The following is a 16,837-nucleotide window of genomic DNA, read 5'->3' as shown; positions in this document are numbered from 1 at the left end:
ACAGCTCTCCCCAGGCTCTTTCAAAGCAGTTCCTTTGTGCCCAAGGCCAAGACAATTCTAAGGCACCAGAAAAAAGTGTACTCATGGCTGTATGGGAGACAGCTCCACAGGATTCACTGGAAAGGCATGACTGACAGGGTAAATTGTAGAAAGAACGTACACAGGTATGCCTTTTCATGTTCTGGAAAACTGGCTTATAAATCTTAAATTTAAAAATCAAATGCAATTTACATGTAACACACGCTTTTTTGAGACAGGGTCTCCCTGTGGCCCAGCTGTCCTGAAATTCACTATGTAGACCAGGCTGGCCTTGAACTCACAGAGATCCACCTGCCTCTGCCTCCCAAGTGCTGGGATTAAAGGTATGCACCACCACACCCAGCAACACACGCTTTCTTAGTACATATGCCTTTGTATTGCAAATCCTGGCTCCTGAGCTCCCCACCTGCTGAATAAAATTCTCCAGGTCCTGACCTTTTCATCATGGCTTCATTTTTTAATAACTTGCTCCTGATTTCTTTCCTCCTTTTCCCCCAGGTATATCTTTCTGAATGTCTCTGAGAAGCTCACTGGTGTCCCTTCCTAGGGACACCTCAACTTGGCAGATTGTTTAAACGACAGATGATGCTCCAAAGCATTGGAGAAGTATGTGTCATGCCACCTGCACACCGCTACTTCCCCAGGCAGTTTCCCCTTGAGGTTTCTTTGTTGGTTTCTTAGTTGAAACAGTCTACTCAGAAACCACACAAGTGTCAAATGCCACTTTCAGTGCTAATCATTGTCAACAACCCTCAGATTCATGAACCGTAGTCCGCAATGGGGTGGCAGTTTTGTTTTTCTGGAAACTGGATTCTTTAGCAAATAGGCGGGAGCCAGACAAACTGCAGAAGCACAGTCAGTTTTTCTGAATTAATGATTCTCGGCTCCTTCCAGGACTGCTGTATCAAGATGTCACCTTGCATTAGAGAAAGAGGTAAGTGAATGCTTGTTTGCTGGGAAAAGGGAAAGATCAAAAGATCAAGGAAGTATTTTCAGACAAGAATGGCTACCCTTCATTCTTATTTGTAATTTTGGTAGAAGGGAGATTCAGAAACTCTGAGTGGAAAAATGATTCCTGCTCTCCTCAGACAGACTGTCATAGGGACAAATTCAAGTTAGGTACTTGGAGAGTGTTCAAGGTACAGGATGGGGTGGTGACATGAAGAGCTGTGTTCTGTTTCTTCTCCCCTAGCACTCACCCACCTACCATTTATTCCTTCCTTCCTTCCTTCATTCTCAAGGAACTACGGCATACCAGATAATGAAAAGTTATCAGTGAGCAATGCAAATGTGGTCTCTGAGTACTGTGGGGGTGAAGGAAGCTGAGGACCCACCCTCAGAGTCCCATAAGAGAGCAATGAATCCAAGAAAAAACACACATAAAGCTTATCCTGGTTGAAAATCATCCAAACGGCATGTTCCTGGATGCTGAGGTCTCCCAGTCCCAATGGGTGACACACAGCTCTTATAAAACCCTGTGATGGAGGACTGCCGCCATTTCTACCTGACAGGCGTGAACGCTGAGACTCAGACAAGCTGACTACACTTCTCTGCTCTTGAGCAACCTACTCTCCCACTCTCCTGAACAGACACTCATGCTTTCTTTCCTCCCCACTCTTCCAAACCTGCCTGATCCTCAAGACTCAGAGGAGAGCCTCCAGCTACCTTAAGAAAACATTGCCAGAAGAGAAGCTTTTCATGCCCACACCATCACATTTATCACCCCACGTGCATCTGCACTCATAGTCTGGGCTCTCTCTTGCTTTGGCCCCATCACTTCTTCTCCCTTCTAGGCGTGTTCCTCTATTGCATACTGGATGTCTACTCAAGGACACGACCCCCGCAGTCTTCCTTTCTCTCTCCTGTACTGTCGGTTTTTCCCTTCCCTCCTGGCTCAGTGTGTAAGCATGCTGTTATTTTTCTGGTCTTAAAAATAAATTTCTCTTGACTTCAATTACTATCCTGATTTTCCTGTACCATTTGACAATGAAACCTGTGAAGAGAGTTGTCTGCATTCAGTGTGTGTAGGTGCCCTCCCTGTGTGTTGCAGTGTTCTCTTTAACAATGCTTTCATGCTCACTGAATCCTCTGTGCCTGTTTTGGTCCAAGCCTCAGGTGACTTTCATGTTGCTGAATTCACTGCTTGGTTCTTGGTCCTCATCGTATGTAATCTATTAAATGCTTTGATGTAACTGATGGCTTGTTCCTCCTTGATATACATTTTTACCTGGTTTATTGCATATTTTAACCTTCTCTATTGTGTTTTCCTGAGTAGCCACCTTTCACATTCTTTGTTGATTTATTCTCATTTCCTTTATGTCATATTTTAGAGTGTCTCAAAGACCTGTCCAGTCTTAGAAGTCTCCTTTTATCTATCTATATTTATTACCTTAGTAGTGCCATGGCTTTCAATAATACTCATATGCTGATGAATCTCAGATGTGTTGCTTTAACCCTGCCTTCTCCCCTGCATTTAAGACTCATATATCCAACTACTTATTAACACCTCTGCTTAAATGTCTCATATGTGTTTGAAACATAAAAAAAACCTTAACTCTAGATTTAGTCTTCTCCATTCTTTTCATTCTTCTGCAAACAGTTATTCCGGACAATCTTGGATTTATTCTTGATTCTTTTTTTAAATTTTATTTATTATTTTTATGTGTATGCGTGTATTGCCTGCATGTAGGTAAGTGCACCTGTGTTGTGCAATGCCTGAGGAGCTCAGAAGAGGCTGTCAGATCCCCTGGGACTGGAGTTACTGGACAGTTGTTAGCTGCCATGTAGGTGCTGGGAATTGAACCCGGGTCTTCTACAAGAACAACTAGTGTTCTTAACTGCTGAGCCATCTCTCTAGCCCCCTATTCTTGATTCTTATACTCCTCTCATGATGCATATATCATTTGGTAGCAAATCCTGGCAGTATGTTTTCTAAAATATGTCTATACTCTGACCTGTTTTCACTAATTCCATTTTGTCTACATTGGTCCAAACCATCACCATCTCTTGCTTGTTCTAACCCAAAACACTCTTACCTGATTTCTTTGACTTGTCCTTTGCAGTCTGTACTCACTACACAGGACAGAAAGGTACTTAGCGAATGCAGTCAGATCATGGTACTGGTCTGCTCAAATCCAATGGCTCCTCATCCAAAGTAAACGTGGAGCCATTACCCTGGCACACACTGGCTCTCTCCTTCCTGACTGTATTTCCTTTGGTTTAATTTCCTCACTCAATTCCCCCAGCCACTTTTACCTCTCCGCTGTTCCCCAGACACAGTTGGCATGAACCAGTCCTTTGTACTAGCTCTTCCCTTTGCTGGTAAACACTTTCCTCGGAACAGTCTCTACAGCTCAATTATCTTTGCTCAAATGTCACTAAATCTACAACCTTTAAATCAGTCAGATTTTCATTATCATAATGAGATATGTGACACAGACTACCTTTGTAAGTAAAGATGCCTATGTTCCTTATAGTTTCTGGGGCCAGAAGTTCACATAGCATAGTATGGGCTCTGGTAGGGCTGCCCCTTGTCTCTGTCTTATCATGTTGGTCACCAGTGGTAGAAGTACATGTGGGAGCAAGCAATCATGTCTCAAACCAGGAAGCAGAGATGGAAGAGTGGCCAGGTTTTCCCCCTTTATAACCATCTCGTGAGAACTGCCAGTATGCTATATAAGACCTATCTTAATCTCTCTCAAGGGCATGCCCTCTAATGACCCCTAATGACCAAAGGACTTGCTGCTACATTCAACCTTTTCAAGTTTCTACCACCTGTCACTACTATTTCCATAAGGACCATGCCTCCAGCACATGGGTCCTTGAGGGACACACAGCGCATCCACCTCATAACATCCTCTATTCCCACTACCCTGCCTGGCTTTTTACCTTAAGCACGTATAACCATCTGATGGACTTCATAGTTCACCTCTGTTTTTTTATTTTCTTTATTATTTTTATTTTATGTGTATGCGTGTATTGCCTGTGTGTAGATAAGTGCACCCATTGGTGCAATGCCTGCGGAAGACAGAAGAGGCTGTCAGATCCTCTGAAACTGGAGTTATTGACAGGTGTTAGCTGCCATGTGGGTGCTGGGATTTGAACCTGGGTCTTCTGCAAGAACAGCCAGTGTTCTTAACTGCGAAACCATCTCGCCAGCCCCCCATAGTTCACTTCTTATATTTGTTGACCATGTCAACCTCTAAAATGTAAGCTTCTTGAGGGAAAGATTGTACTTTTCTATTTTGTTATAAAAATGTCCTAAGATCCAGGAATATTTCTTGGAACATAATAAGCATTCAGTAAATTCTTATTGAATGTGTCACAGCAGTGAACTGCTCTATGAAAACCTACCTACTAAGAAGCTGGAGTGATATCTCAGCAGTTAAGAGCACTGGCTGCTTTTGCAGGGGACCAGGGTTTGGTTCCTAGCACCCACATGATGGCTCACAATCATCTGTAACTTCAGTTCCAGGAAATCTAACGCCCCCTTCTGGCCTCCACAGGTGCCAGACACTCATGTGGTGTATATACATACTTGCCGGCAAACACTTATACATATAAAATAAAATACATAAATCTTGAAAATAAGAAAAAGAAAACCTAGCTACTCAGTAGTAGAGCCAAGATCAAAATAGGTAGGTCTGACCCCACTCATGTGCTCCTCCCACTCCTCTTGTTCCCTTTGGCGCTGCATATTTCTTCCTAGAACACTTTAAAACTGAGACTCAACTGGGTCTGACCTTTGACTCATTTGGCAAAATAAAGTCTGAGCAGGTATGTGGATATTCAACTTCAAGTCATTCTTTAGCACAGGTTTTGAAGCCAGACAGGCCTTCATGAAATTTGGATTACTACTGGTCTACCAGTGACATAGTGAAACTGAGCAAGTAATTAAAAATTTCTGTGTCTCCATTTTTCCATGTGCATTAACATGCCCATCACACAATCATTGGATGATTTCAGTACTAACATAATGCAACATGCTTACTAGAGTTCATTATAAATTATAAAAATAAGTAAATAAATGAAAAATTTAAATTATAAATCATAGAAATATAGGTATAACTCCATCTAAACTATATATGTATGTATCTATGTATCCATATTAAGTAAACTTATAAAATACTATGTTTTCCTATGGTTTTTGCAGGTATCCTTAGAGATATTTATTTCCAAGGGTCATAGACTAACAAAAACCCTAGTGCCAGGCATGGGAAACCTCCCTTTGACTTGCTGGTCAGGATACTCCAAGAAACTCCCCAAACAATATAGGCTATTGCCATTTCCCTTGATTGCCTCCCAGAACTTGAAGATCCTGTTGCTGAAGACAGGACACACTTTGGACACTTGGAAGCCTCCTCGAGTACTAGCTTTTGTAGTATCTGAAGGTGCTATGTAGTCTGTCGAGGGAGACATACAATCAATAACCCTACTCAGCTGTAAAGCTTATGACCCACATCAATGACAAGATATCCCCAGTGGTGCAGTAGTGACACTTTTATCTTGGGGTAACCAACAGCTAATTTGACTTAAGGCCCATTCAAGAGGGGGAAATTCATGCCTGGTACTGTAAACCCAGCCAAATACCTGTGGCTTGAGAGGTCATAGATCCTAGAGGAGAACCTATGATTATTATTTCCTTAAACCATATAATTTCTAACTGTATTCTAAATGCCTGTCATTATATCCACAGATAAGTGTAGTTCTCAGTCTCATCAAAGAAGCTTCTTTTTGTAACAGATGGAGACTATTACAGATCCACAACTCATCAAAATGCAGAAAATAAGTGACCATGAACATGGGGTGCCCACCCCCAATCAATACATCTACAATGCAACCTTTAGATACCTTGGCTCAGGGAAAATTGTGGAAGGCAGAAGGGAAAGTTTGTAAGAACCAGAGGATTAGGATGCCTGCTGCTAAGTAATGTCTTTCAGACATGAAAGAGAAGTTGCATCCATGAAATCTCAGCAAGACCTGCATAGTGACACTATCAGTTGACATGCCAACATGGATGGGATAACAAGGCCTCACTTCTAGATGAAGAGTTACAGGCAATCAACTGCTGAGAGAGGGAGAATCAATTTTCTCCAGGATGAGCTCCCTGATAGGCTATCCAGCCCAAGTGGTCAGCCCCCAAAATGTGTACATATGAGCAACACTAAATGGAATCAGTAGGATGGATGGATATATATATATATATAATTATTGATACATACCTCCATGTATTAATAATAATTAAAGAAGAAGTCATAAGTTTGAGAGGGGGGACCTAGAAGCGGTTAGAGGGGGAAAGGGAGAAGTACAAATAATACAGTACTCATGTATGAAATTCTCAAAAATTAAAACTTTTATTTATTTAGTTTTTGCTTTATTTATTTATTATTTTATGTGTGAGTGTTATGCCTGCATGTATGTAAGTGCATCTGTGTCATGCAGTGCCCATGGAGGCCAGAAGAGGGAGTCAGAGACCCTTGGAAATGGAGTTATAGATGGTTGTTAGCCACCATGTGGGTGCTGGTAACTGAACCCAGTTCTTCTGCAAGAGCGACGACAAGTGCTCTTAACTCCTGAGCCATGTCTCCAGTCCCTAAAATTTTAATTATAAAAAAAAAATCATAGGAAGCTGGGTGTGGTGGCACATGCCTTTGGTCCCAGCACTTGGGAGGCAGAGGCAGGCAGATCTCTATTAGAAGCCAGTATTGTCTGCATAGTGAGTTTCAGGCCAGCTGGGGCTAAAGGAGACCCTGTCTCCAAAACAGAGACAACCACCCAAATCACAGAAATAAAGCATGAAGACAGAAATTTTATTTTTATTCCCACCTTATTTTTTACCATTGATTTCACATTTACAACCTCTTGCTGTTGTGGTTTTTAGTTACTGAAGTAGGAACAAGACTGATTCATAGGTAGAAGAAGAACAAAAAATAATAGAGAAACCTGTGACTGTTTCTTATACTGCGGATCAACAAATTCAAGACACAGCCTGCATCTGTCTGTTCTTCCTCTCTGGTGGTTACAATAGTCCTCCCAAGCTTAGTACCTCTAGTCACCAGACACAAGTTGACAGTGGTAAACTTGCAGAATCTGTATTCTTGTGAGTCAGCAAGACTTGGCCACCTTGCTGCAGCCATCAGAGGAGTGGGTAAAGTGAACATCATGGTTTGTCCATGATGTATCCACAAAGAACTTGCATAACTTGTATTTGGTCTCCTCAGAGTGAATATGATGAACAGCTGTGTGACTGTGGTGGTTAGTGTGAATTCTCAACTTGACAGACTCTAATCACCTGGGAGCCAGGCCTGTGGCCATGACTGTGGAGGATGGCCTTGATTGTGTCGACTGAGGTAGGAAGACCCACCCATTCCCTAGCTGGATCCTGGACGATACAATTGGAGAAAGGGAGTTATGCAGCAGCCTTTGTCCTTGTCATGTAGACCAGGCTGGTCTTGATCTCACAGAGATCTGCCAGCCTCTGCCTCCCAAGTGCTGGGATTAAAGGTGCTTGGTACCATGCTGGGCTAGCAGCTTTGTTCTCAATTGTCAAAAACTAGGAACAACCAAATGGCTTCAATGAGCGAATGGATAAACAGACTATTACCAAGATGAGTCAAAGTAAAGTGAGTTTCTCAGGTTGAGGCTATGGAGAAGCCCACATAATTCAGGATAAATAACTCTTCAGTGGAGACCTTAGAAATTAAATTATAAAGTACCGTGGGCTTCAAAACCACTCCACATCCCTCCCCTCAGGGACGTAGTTCTGGGGAGGGAATGTTTATTGAAAGTGTCCCCTGAAACAGGAAAGGGAGGTCAGTTAGCCAGGTGTGTGTGTGCTGGAATCTGGGAAGCGTTTTGCTTTTGGCATGCTGACTGAGTTTAAGAAATGCTATAGGAACAGTTACAATAAAAGTGCTTTAAACATTGCAATACACCATTAAATGGTCACAGTTTTCCTATAAATTTGATAGTCTCATTATGCCTAAATAGGATTAAGAATTCATTACCGAATTTAGTGACTTAAGGGTTATTGCCCTCCCTGATTGGAGCAGCTTTGGGGGTGCATGGCTGGAGAGTACTAAGAGAGACTGGGAGGGAGGGTATAGCAGCCAGTTGTCTGGACAGCTCTTTTGAGTTGTTTTGCAAAGGAGAGAAGAGAGATGGATAAATAGTTGATACAAGAAGCAGGGTCTGAGAGCCTTTCCTTTCTCCTTCCTGTCTTCTCTCATCTCGCCTAGTTCGAATGTGATGTCCACTACAGGCTCATGTGTTTGAGCACTGGATTCCCAGCTGGTGCTGTTTAGGAAGACCGTGGAACCTTTGGGAGGTAGAGTCTTACTAGAGGAAGTGAGTCACTCAGGGTGGGCCTTTAGGTTTTATAGTCCCCCTACTTCCTGTACACAGTCTGCTTCCTGAGTGTGTGCAGCACAGTGACCCTCCGGCCTCCGGCTCTTGCCCCCGTGCTTTCCCTGCCTGCTGTCATGCCTTCCCCCACCATGGTGGACTGTGTCCTTCTAGAACTATAAGACAAAATAAACTTTTTTCCTTTAAATCGCTTTTGTCAAGGAATTTTATCACAGCAACGGACATTCCTTTCTTTGGTTTTTTTCTCTTGATGCGATAATTAATATTTTATGCGTTGATGGGATTTTCCAACAGATAATTGTGCTGATCATTGCCTGTGATAACAGTAGATCATTACATTAATTCAGTAGGTTCAATACCACATATGAGAGAGTGTTGAAAGTTGTGTACACATGGAAGAATAAATTCACATTGAATTATAAATAGCTTATCTCTGGTGACAAGAGTGAGGGCTAGTTTGTAGGTAATAAAGATAGAAGGTGTATTATGGTTGGAATCTGTAGATATTTTCATCCTGATATTTTTGTTTACCTTTAAATAAAAATAAAAGTGATTAGCTGAGAGTAAGGGTGAGGGAGGTGGGGCACATTTAAAGAGAGGTCAGAGATACAAGAATGGGTGGGTTAGTAGCACTTGGGAGGCCCAGGTAAGAGGAAGGAAAATTCCAGGCTGGCCTGCACTGCACAGGGAATTGGAGAATAGCCTATGCTATTTGTACAAACAAACTATTAAACAAAACAAAAACAAACCGCAAAAAGAATTCATTTGAGGTTGATAGTCATAAATGTAAGAGGAGGTCAGTCGATGTGGTTTTTTTTTTTTCCTAAAACTACATTTACCTTCTTGGGTGTCAGCATGTAGCAGACAGAGACTTGGGCTTTTCTAAACAATACAGCAAATCAATAGGGGACAGAGAAAACTGAGGAGTGTATGAGGAGTGATTGTAATGATGGTTGATGGAACTGAAGCTGGGATGAAGGAAGAAAAGGGAACGTGAAAAGACAGCTGTATCAGCTGGAAGTTCTGGGGGAAGATTATACTGGCAGAGCTGGGGAAGTTAAGAGGGGTAGAAACACTGGAGGTGTTTGATGTAGTCAAACGTTACACAGTCTGGAGAGATGGCTCAACCATTAAGAGCACTGGCTGCTCTTGCAGAGGACCCAGGTTTGGTTCCCAGCACCCACATGACAGCTGACAACCATCTGTTAACTCCAGTTCTAGGGAATCTGACACCCTTTTCTGAACAGGCATTATGCAACATGGGTGTACTTACATACGTGCAGGCAATACATTCATAAAATAAAAATAATAAAATATTTTTAAAAAGTATGATATGCAATGCTTTGATTATGGGGAGTTTGCATTTACTGATCGTGACAGATGTGCAGGCATAGGTCGGCTCATGATGAGTAGGACCAAGGGAGGATGAGATCACTGGGGATGGCGAATCCACAGAACTGAGCCAAGATGTTGGAGGAACGATGTATGTACGTATATACTGAAACATGAGGACTTTAAATAACAGGAACTGAAACCAGGGGGAAATCACTGTGAGTGACCCCACAGCAGGTCATGCTGTTTCAAACTGCAACAATGAGGGCTAATGGGAGACATGAGCTGATGAAGAATGATTTGGAGATGGACGCTCTTGGGATGAGAGGCAGAGAAAGTTCTAGATGTGGCAAGGAGCAGCAAGGGTATTCCGGCCCCAATTCCAGGCCCTGTGCTATGACGACTGTGGGGGCAAAACCTGCTCTGTTGGGAGAGCTACAGGGCAGCTGTGTCCTTAGTGGGGACTGGTCTGGAAAAAGGGACATGGTGTTGCACCCCTCAAGGAAAGAGTAAATGGCAAGTGGACTTTGCTGAGAAAGATGTGTTCCAGTGACTAAAGTGGTAGAGTATTGGAGGTAAAGGAAAGGGGAGGTGAGGATGGAGTGAGGAACTTAGAAGGCTTCTGGAAAATTGAGTGTGGGTTCTAAAGGTTGTGGAGACAGCGTTTTCCCCTGGTGATGACATAGACAGTCGTGTTACATGACAATGTGAGGAGTCACTGAGATGAGCAGGTGAAGCAGGAACACAGTGCTGGGCACAAGGGTCACATGAAGGGCCTTTCAGCTGACATACGGCTTCAATGCTGCATCCTGCCCTACACCCATCTGCATTTCCTTCTACACATCTGTCACTCGCTTGGTGGTTGAGAACACTCTGCATGTTAAGATTTAACACATGGCTGAGTTCTTATTAATTATAACTGGAATCACTGAAATAATTGATGCCTGTGAAATGCTGGGTAAGAACCTGAGCCCAGTGCTCATTACTGCAACGAAAATTGAAAAGTTTCACACCATGCATCTATACAATGAATTGTTTCATTAACTTTCACCATGTCGATAAGCCCATGTTCAAAGGCTCATCAAGATAGATATCTCAGGGGGCTGGAGCGATGGCTCAACAGTTAAGAGCACTGGCTGTTCTTGCAGAAGACCTGGGTGTGTGTCCCAGCACCCACATGGTGGCTAACAACCTCCCTAATTCCAGTCCTAGGGGATCTGACACCCTCTCCTTTCCCCCATGGACACTGTACAACATGGGTACACTTACATGCAGGCATAACACTCATACACATAAAAATTTTAAAAAATTAATTAAAAAGGATAGATATCCCACAACATTTAAGCTCCACTTAGGGGCATCCACAGAAGGAGGTTTCAACTTAGTATCTGAGGATGGTCAACATTTCTCACATCACCCCACTGAGGGGTACAGCACCATGCATGGGCTTCAGCATCCAGGGTTCTGCCCTGGAGATGAGGTAGAGTAGTCTTGGTTTTTGTGCCCAGTGACACATACCCTTCAAAACTAACCTTCCAAGTCTCCCACTGCCCTCCTGAGTTTCTTTGCTGTCTGCAGGAGGCCTTCTTTTATTCAACCCAAATATACTTCCCGATTTTTCCAAAAGGTCTTTGTGTCCTGAGTGTTTCAGGATTTGGGAAAGATGACAGTGTGTGTCTGTGATTTTAGAATTTCAAAATCAAGGGCCTCTTTGGTTTTTATTTTCATGAGAAGGATTCCTGGGTGGTGGATGAAATTCCAGCCATCCTGTGTGCTGTCTGTATGATTTTCAGAGTCCAACTTAATGTCTCTGGGTGCTCTGGTTATATCTAGGGTGTGTGATAAGGCCTTCTACTTCGTCAGGCTTTTTTTTTTTTTTTTTTTTTCAAAGAACAAGCTGAAGAGGATAATCCATGTAGATCATTTAATACAGCAAGCTACAAGAATCAGCCAACACTAAGATGATCAGGGCTTGGAGGTTAGAGGGAAGAAACCTAAACGTGGAGATGTGCTGATCTTGGTGTAGGTTTTCCAGGGCCTCTTCTGATAGCACTGACAAGTGCCTATGTTGGATCCAGTCCTGCAGCGTCACTCTAAAGTCTTTGGGTACAAGGCGCAGGCAGAGGCAAGGATCTTGGCGCATGGAGATGGGCAGAACTCTGATGACTCACAAGTCTGGTTCAGAACCCTGGGTATGGCACTGGTTATGCACCAGGCAGCACTGACAGGGCCTCTGTGGAAACTCTAGTTTCCCACCTGGATTTTAACTTACTTAATTGGCAGCTACTGACATAGTGAGGGGCTCTTAGCACATCAACATGACATTTGTGAAATCCCAGAAGTAATAAATTACTCTGCTTGTGATTTTTAACAGTTTCTCTGTTGGATTTCAGAGGCTTGCTGTGGTATATCAGGCCCTAGGAATACAGATATAAATAAAGCATAGCCCTTGTCCTTGAGGGGCTCTGAATACAAGGAGCCAGGTGAAGACCATAATATGATGTAAGTGCTGGACATGTCATGACCTGACTTTCAAAGGAGGCAGACGAGTCGAAGCCAGCAGGGCTGAGGTCAGTACTAGAAGTAGCGGGGAATGGACATTCCAGGGAGAGGGATCTGCCAAGGTCCTGTGGGGAGAGAAGATTCATCCCTGTGCAGACTTGCTGGATGTCTAAGGACTTTGGAACCAGAGCCTGGTCATGCACATAGGCTACATACATTACTCAACATCTCACACTTCTCAGAGTGAAGTAAATGTAAATGTGCTCACACATCTGGAGAGGAGTTTCTGTCACTCATGCTCTAAAACCCTGAATGCAGTCCTGGAGTGCAGGGTGTGGGAGGAGTGTTCGTGGCCCTTGCTGGTGAAAATGAAGTGAAAAAGGAAGACCTGTTGTCAATAGACAACAGTGCTCAGACTTAGTAAAGCAATACCCTGTGTTAACACGCCTTGTGTTAACACACCCTGTATTAACACACCCAGGGAAGGCCGGGAAGGTGAGACTGGCTGAATCAGTAGGTTTGAGTTTATTTCTGTACTCAAGTTACTAGGATGTGCACTGATGATCTGTGTCAGGGTAGAAGTTGTCCCTAATGGAACGGGATGTTCCCGTTTCTCTCAAGGCTCTAAGTCGCTGATGAAATGGCCTGCCTCTCCACTCCCCACACCTGTTTTGATATCATAACTCCCATCAAGGCGTTGGTCACTACTGCTCTTTAATAAGTCCCAAGCCCCCATGTAGCCCTGCCTATAGGAGACTAGGTAGGTAAGCAAGGGGGTTAGAGTCCTCTTGTAGTGGCTTGTGGGATCTTGCAGCTTATTCTTTAGGTGCACAGAGAAACAGAGCATGGCAGGATGTAGCTGCTCTGCCTGTGCCAGCTCAGCTCCGAGGGGCACACAGTGACTGCTGGTCACAGTGCACTGGCTTTCCACAGGCACACTTTTTGGGTCTCTTTGTCTTGTTGTAGCTGGGGTATATACTATAGTTGCATAGTGTTGCCAAATTAAAAATTCTTTCTTCCTGACTCCTTCCAAAGTTTTAATCTATGAAGCATACCTAAGCCATACCCACCCATGGGCTTTATCCTAGAAGACCTCATGTATTCTTCTATTTATTCATTTAATCAACAAAGATGAATAGAACATCTATGGGATAGACACCGACCTGGGACCCTGGAGGCATCATGGAGAGGGAAGCAGGCATGTCTTGCCCTCATGGGGATCACTAGATGGAATGGTAACAATCAGATCCCATTGTGAGTGAGATGTGTTCTCCTGTTTGTGCAAATTAGTCCTCAATTCTTTTATAGTCAGCTTGTCAGTCATTCCTGGAAAAATATTTCCTTTCAACAAACACTATTGGGAAGCTGCAGACACTAGGTATGAATTTATTAACCCAAAGGCTTGAGTGACTTTCAGGTACCTGCCCTTGCAACGAAGTTTTGCACAGCTCAGCATGTGCTCACTGAGCTTTCTGTGCGCAGAAGCTGTGCCTTCCACTGGAAATACAAGGAGGCGCAAGATGGATTCTTCCTTGCCCAGGCAGAGGACATTATATTAGTGGACTGTCTCAATATGTGAAGAATGCTAGCTCTTCGCAGAGTGGATAGCCATCAAACGCTGACTGGGCACCACGCTGTTCCTAGTCTTTGAGGTGCAGCCAGCTTCCACTCTTGTGGAGTTTTACTGGGGACAGGAAGACTGAATGGGGGGAGAGAGAGAGAGAGAGAGATCAACCAGAGAGAGAGAGAGAGAGAGAGAGAGAGAGAGAGAGAGAGAGAGAGAGAGAGAGAGAGAGAGAGAGAGAGAGAGAGATTTTCTATAGATGTGAAGCAGGAACTCCCCAAGGAGGTGATTTTGAATAGAGTTGAGGGAGGTGAGGGAAACAGTTACGAAGATTTGTGATATGTTCCAGACAGGGTCTGCAGAAGGAGAAGGATGCAAAGCCAGAACAAGGATAATGTCAGGCTTTGAAAGAACTAGAAAGTCAGTGACTGGGGCAAAGTGAGCAAGAGGGGAACAGGAAGAGAGAGATGAGGCCAGAAGCTGAGCTGTGGGGATCAGATGGCTGATGTCCAAACAGGCACTTGTCAGAGCTGTCCTTTTTTCCTCTAGTGAGATGGGGGCGTCATTAGAAGCCTGGAAACAGAGCTGACATGACCTGCTTTGTGCTCTAAAAGGCTCACTCTGGTTTCTGGGATGGATAAATTGCAAGAGCCAATTAGGATGCTGTTTCAACTACCCAGAGAAGAGATGAAGGTGCCTAGGACAAGAAAAGTAAATAGTCAAAGAGTTAAGGAGAATAGGACTCTGGATGTCTTTGAAATATAGAGCTAAGAGGACTTGATGGATTGGGTATGAAGTATGGAAAAAGGAAAAAGAAATGAAAGAAGAGTCAAGGATCAATCTGAGGTTTGGGGCTTGAGCACCAGGCTAGACTAGATAATTTGTAAGCAAACACTTCCCCTCCTCCACTCTGTCTCATAACATTAGTATACATCCTTCCCCGCTGATATTGGCTTTGGTCATAGGACTTGCTTGCATTTCTGAAGCCACTTCACCTGCCTCTCATCAGGACAGAAGGAGAGAGAGAGAGAGAGAGAGAGAGAGAGAGAGAGAGAGAGAGAGAGAGATAGAGGAGACGAAAAGTTTCCTAGCAACCTTTTGTTAAAGAGGAATTAGGAGTATGGTATCCTATTTGGTAACAGGAGAAAAACCAAAGGGCACATATGGGTTATGCAAAGATAATTATTTCTCTCTCCTAGAGGAACCTGTATCCAAACTTGGGAGTACATACTTCTATTTAGGTGTCTTTTCTTTCTGAGTGAAGGTCTCTTTCTTAACTCTCATAATTAGGACTATATTAAAATATCTTTAGTAAAAATCACCAGCGCTGAGGCTCACACCTTTAACCCCAGAACTTGGGAGGCAGAGGCAGGCAGATTTTTGTGAGTTTGAGGCCAGCCTTGTCTACATAGTGAGTTCCAGGACAGCTGGGGCTACAAAGAGGCCATGTCTCAAAAAAGACAAAAAAATAAATAAATAAAGCTCCAACCCGCAGGCCTCTATCTTGGGTAAGTCGCCTCTCTCTGGGGTAAGTCGATCCTGCCCTCTGCGCCTTGACTCCCCCAGCCTCATTCACCCTCCCATCTCCCACGCCCAGGTTGCCTCCTAGCCTGGGTCCTGTCCCATTCCTCGTCTTGGCGCCCCAGACACCTGGGGAACCACCACTGCTGCCTGATCCTTTGCATCCAGACAAACTCAGTTCTTTCTTGGGTCCCCAAAAGCACTCTGGGCCTGGCCTAGCCCTCACTTCCCTCTGCTTCCCTGGGCTGCATAACCCCCAGCCTCTTTCTTGGACTCCGGGCCTGACCTTTCCTCTTCCTGCTCCTTTGCATCCAGACCAACCCAGCTCCTCAGTGCAGTCCCCAGGTGCCCACGGGGCCACTTCCTGCCCCCATCTTCCTTTGCATCTCTGGGTGGCACAGCCACCAGCTATCCTAGACCAACATCTTTCCTGGGCCTGGCTCCCAGGCCAGTCCAACCCCCAAATTCCTGAGGCCAAAATCTATCCTGGAGGGACAGACCTTAGGCTTTAGGAGAAAGCCTGAAAGGATCTGATCCTCATATGACTTAGGCCTCTGTGGGAACTCCTGAAGACAAAAGCAATCTGGCCATTTCAATTTAAAATAAAAAGAACTGGAGGCTTAGAGGAACCAGCCTTTTATGACCAAAAAATAAACTACAAAGACACTTAAAGTTCACAAAAAGAAGCAGACCTAAACTTGAAGGCCTGAGTCTCACACAAGAATCAGAAACTACAAAAGAAATTCACATATCAAAATCACAGAGAAAAAATAATAACATGAAAAAACAAAATAACATATCCCCACCAAATACCAATAGTCCTCTAGAGGAGTACAATGAGAACCCCCTAGAGATAATGCAGGACATGGAACACAAAAGAACAATTATAAACATGATAAAAGAATTCAGTGAATTTAAAGAACACACAAACAAAGAAATCAAAGAACTGAAGGAAGATAGGGATAAACTTCTGAAAGAATTCAGAAGAGTTAGAAATATTGATGAATACCCAGGCAGAAATGAAGAAGGAAGTGAAACACTCAGTAAGCCAATTAGAAACAACAGGAGAAAGCCTCAACAATAGGATGAATGAAATGGAAAACAGAATACCAGAATGGAATATGCAGGAATTGTGTGACACCATAAAAAGACCAAACTTACGAATCATAGGCATACAGGAAGGAGAAGAATCCCAAGGTAATGGCATGGACCAGATTTTCAACAGAACTGTGGAAGAAAATTTCCAAGAAATTAAAGAAAGACATGCCGATACAAATACAAGAAGCATATAGAACACCAAACAGACAGGACCAAAAAAGAAACTCTGTACAGCACATCATAGTAAAAACACTAAACATACAGAAAAAGAGAGAATACTAAAACCTGCAAAAGAAAAACAAGTCACATATAAAGGAGAACCCATCAGAATTACAACTGACTTTTCAGTTCAAACTATGAAAGCCAGAAGAGCCTGGACCAAAGTATTCCCAGTTCTAAATGGCCACAGATGCAAAC

At 43.5% G+C, this 16,837-nt stretch overlaps 1 protein-coding gene across 3 annotated transcripts in view; it reads right to left on the bottom strand.

Moving 5' to 3' along the window:
* The window catches only part of Trpc7 (transient receptor potential cation channel subfamily C member 7), a 140,035-nt gene that overhangs the window by 91,528 nt on the left and 31,670 nt on the right, over positions 1 to 16,837 (bottom strand). The gene's annotated exons all lie outside the window — the stretch shown is intronic.

The sequence above is a fragment of the Nannospalax galili genome, unplaced genomic scaffold, assembly GCF_000622305.1.
Source record: "Nannospalax galili isolate Female #2095 unplaced genomic scaffold, S.galili_v1.0 scaffold735, whole genome shotgun sequence".
NCBI classification, from domain to species: Eukaryota; Metazoa; Chordata; class Mammalia; order Rodentia; family Spalacidae; genus Nannospalax; species Nannospalax galili.
Note: the sequence above shows the minus strand (reverse complement) of the source record. Positions and strands in the feature narration are given on the sequence as shown.